The following is a 4,309-nucleotide window of genomic DNA, read 5'->3' as shown; positions in this document are numbered from 1 at the left end:
GAGATAAACTTGAAACAAAGTGGTCTAGGATAGTTAAGGTTAACCTAATTTTCTTTGGAAGTACTACTTAACTTTCATTTTGTTGAGGACTATCTCACTTGATATGTCTAGGTTCTAACATTGCTACTGTAAACACATAACTATGGGAAGATAGCTCCTATACTTCCAAGTGTTTATACTATCATAAGACTATGGTCATGATGTGCTTGACACACTTCCCGTGGTTTTGGAACACAATTTTTGCACTGTTGGTGAACACCTTACTTCTTATTGTACTCCTCCTAAGTATTTATGATGTTCTAGTTCATCACATAACGATTCTCAAGTGAATCATATATGATTTCTATCTCTACCATGTAAGTAGGCATATTTTATTCCTATCTCTCTTTCTTACCTCCCATGATTGACTCATCATAGTCTATACTATCTTTATATGACTTATATTTATCACTTACTATCAAAAGTTTCACAAGTTTGGATAGATTTTACTTACCCATTACTTGTCTGATTATAACTGCTAGTAGAATATTTTCTTATATACATATCCTCACCGCTTGGTATTACTCTTATTACAAGTCTAAATAACTCTTACTTAACTCTAACAGATGTTGGTACACATCTTCCAAGAGGATATCTTCCTTATGGTTGTATCCTCTCTTTGGACTACCATGTATTGTATACCAACTGCGATCTACTCATCTATTGTTTTAAGGACTTAATGATATACTACATATTTTGGATTAGCTAACTAACTTTACTTAGGAAAGATAGATAAAAAAGGTTGACTCAAGTGTGTCAGGATTATTCTCAAGTGAATATCCATCTCAAGTCATAAGAACTATTTAGTTTAGCTAAGACAACTTCCTATAGACACTACCAATCCTATAGGTCTCCTTTTAAAGGGTTTTAATCCTAGAGTCAAAGCATTGGCTCTGATACCAACTGTGGTGACCCGGCATACCACTGCATGGTGTAGTATGCAAGTCTGATATAACACCAATGAAACACCGTTCACTAGTATTATATCGCTCAGAGTGGTACAACAGAAACATATGCGAGTCCAAGGCATGTCTATAGAATTACAACATTGACTCGTTACATAAGATCATCACAGCCTCCTACTTTACAATGAGGTAAAACTGCAAATAAACTCCAGGAAGAACGACTCGTAGTCTAGTCTTATCACGCACTCTATTTGTAGAGTATTTAACTAGCTATAGAGGTTATGAATAGATTCTAGCTAAATAGGAGCTAGGTTTAGGGGGCTAGTTCCCTTCTACTTGCTTAATCTAGGTTTTCTCCATGGTGGATGTGGTATATGACTCTTCCGGCAGGTTCCTGTCTCCTGAAGTAATTGTTGACTCCTCGGTCTTCGAGTTGCACTGTAGATCCTCCTTCGATGCCTCCATATCTAAGCGAGGGATTTAAGAGTGGGATGAGTACGAGCGTACTCAACAAGTTCATTATAGGAAAGAGGTGGTTAATGCACTAGCTACGGCATTAGACCAGAAAGTCTAATACCAATGCAGGTTTTCATAACCATTTCTTCAAAAGGTTGCTTTTATTCAGAAGAACTATGTCCGTCAGCCTTCACCGGTTTACTAGAACTTCATGGAGTTCCTTTCCGGCAGCGTTCGCAGTTCCAAACCCGGAACAGGGAGTGATAGGTCACGATTCATTACACTCTGCAGAGGTGTGTTGCTTTACCCATAAGAGATCTTAACCTTGGTGCCAACCGGGTGATCTTCCCGTCCACACTTCCTATGGTGTGAGGCCCGTATAAGGTCATAGCCAATCATATTCCTCCGCTACCTCATACACCCACCCTTTGCTGCAAACTCGACCCCGGGTCCTCGCCGGTGCTCTTATACAAATTAAGGACGGCCCCCGACCACGACAACAGTTCAGGTCTCTACCATGAACTCCTTCGCCGGGAGATGCAACCCATCATAGACCGCAATAACCGTGGGGACTTCAATCGGGACCCCCACCCTACCACTTGTACTCTCTTGGATCAAGGGTTTACGGTAAAGCGCATCCGTTGATGTACAAGAGGTGGAAATACAATTGACTATTTCGTCCCACTCCAGATCTTATGGTTAACACGGGTATTACGGCACAAGAATCATTGGACGACATTTGTTGTTTAATCCTAGATGGATATAAACCCTTGCAATGGAACCTCCACCATATCAACACAATCCATGGTTCCATTGCCCACCACATAGTCATATTCATAGTTATGAAAATAGTGGTTTTGCTTTTTATGCAATAGTGATAAACATAGTACTTTGCAAGTAATTTGGTAAAAATACTCAAATGACATGAGCAAGTGATGAACTTGCCTTTCTTGGCTGCAAGATTATGCAGACAAGGTCTTCGATACGCAATAACTCCAAATTCTAAAATAGCATCATCGTCCGGTAAGGACGATGTTTAAAAGATTGGCAAGGATGCAATAATGCATAAGTATGAGATGCAATCGCTCTAAGCGTGATCTAACCCCGATGATTTAGGATTAGTGAGTGGTAATGATTAGTTCGGGTGTGTTGCACTTTTAGAATGATTCACAAACAAGGTTCTTATTCAGGTTTGTGTTGTTTTAGAATCATAAGCATGTGGTAAAATGAATAGTAACAATCATACACACCCAGGAATAGTAGTTGTATAATAAGTAAAGAGCAGTTGTCAATTTTAAGTCCTATAATGCATGGTTGATGATTACTTATTATATTTCAAAAGAATAACTTTTGAAGAACATATTGATTAAGAAATAATAAGTATTTTCACTAAGAATTATTTACTTATATGGTTTACTTAGTGTATTTACTTCAAAAGAATAACTTTTGAAGAACAGGTTAATTAAGAACAAGAACTACTTTTAATAGGTGCTATGGGCTTCTAGGGTTTACTATTGGATTAATTTAGTTCACTAATAGGAACTAGTTGAGTTCTTAAGTAGAATGGGTCTATATGTAGCAAGTTTTGGCAGGTTTATTAATATGGTTTCCCATAAGCATCATATCAAAGGATGGTCATCAAGGTGGTTCCATGAGTTAGCTATTAGGGTTTACTATGATTTCATATTTGCTTTATTAAGTAATCACTAATGGTTTCTAAGCTAGGTGGCTTATTATTTCCTAATTAGGGTTTAAGTTGGATAGGAGTATGTCATGTGGATTACTACACAAGGTTAGTATTATGGTTCATCACTATGGTTCTTTTAGGATATAATGGTTTAGGTGGATTCCATTGGTGTAATACTAAGTATGATGATCAATGGTCTTACTATGTGAATAACAAATTAGGGTTTGCTCCTAAATGGCACTAATGGATCATATAAGGTTTATTCAAGAGTAAATACATGAAATGATAATCTCATATGATTAAGCCTAGATTTATTTTAGTAGATCATGGGCATGCATTTATTTGTTTCTTATTAAGATTCTATATGTAAAGGTGAAGTTGATATGATCACATGGGCTAAACCCCTAGGGTTCTAGGATTGCAACTAATTTAGAGTGATCACATAAAATGATGAGACCAAGATTCTTGTTTATATTAGAATTAGGGTTTCTGAATTGTGATATCATTATTAAAATGATAATTGGTAGTAGAGTTGGAATTATTACTAATTTGGAGATAGAAGTAATAATGGATTTAACACTATATTTTTTTAAATAAAAAACTTAAATAGGATAAATACTATTAGAGTTTAGGGTTTTTAATTAATAGTTGAAGTTATGCTTAATTAGAATTTTCATGTGACTAAACATAACCATAAAGAAACTATTTTGTTATACATGGAATTTTAATACAAAGTAATATTTACTATTTGCTTGATGTGAAAAATATAAACAAGAAAATTATATGATTAGTATTTAGGTATTAATAGTTTAGATTTAGAATTGGTTCTCTAAAAATTTAGAGGAAAATTCAAATTACTTTTTCTTTTATTTTTGAAGTATTTGTTTTAGATTATTATTTTTATTTATAGATGTCATTTTCTGATATTTAATTCTATTTATTGTTTTCTTTTTATTTACTTAAATGTCTAAAAGGTTTTTCCTTAAAAAAATAGACCAAGTGGTCTGTTGGGCTGGCCCAATGGCCCGGCCAACCAGGCCCGGCCCAACCTGGTCCAACCGAGTCGGTTGGGTCGAACCCAACCCGACCCCTTCTCTCATGCCCCCCCCACACACACTCGTACACGAGAACGAGCTCGTCCGTTCCCCTCCTGGCGATGGCGCTTGCCGTTTCGGCCGCCACCGCCCAGCCTGTTGCTGGCCGATTCCGGCGCCGCCGCTCG

Source organism: Lolium rigidum, chromosome 3 (assembly GCF_022539505.1).
Source record: "Lolium rigidum isolate FL_2022 chromosome 3, APGP_CSIRO_Lrig_0.1, whole genome shotgun sequence".
NCBI lineage: Eukaryota > Viridiplantae > Streptophyta > Magnoliopsida > Poales > Poaceae > Lolium > Lolium rigidum.
Note: the sequence above shows the minus strand (reverse complement) of the source record.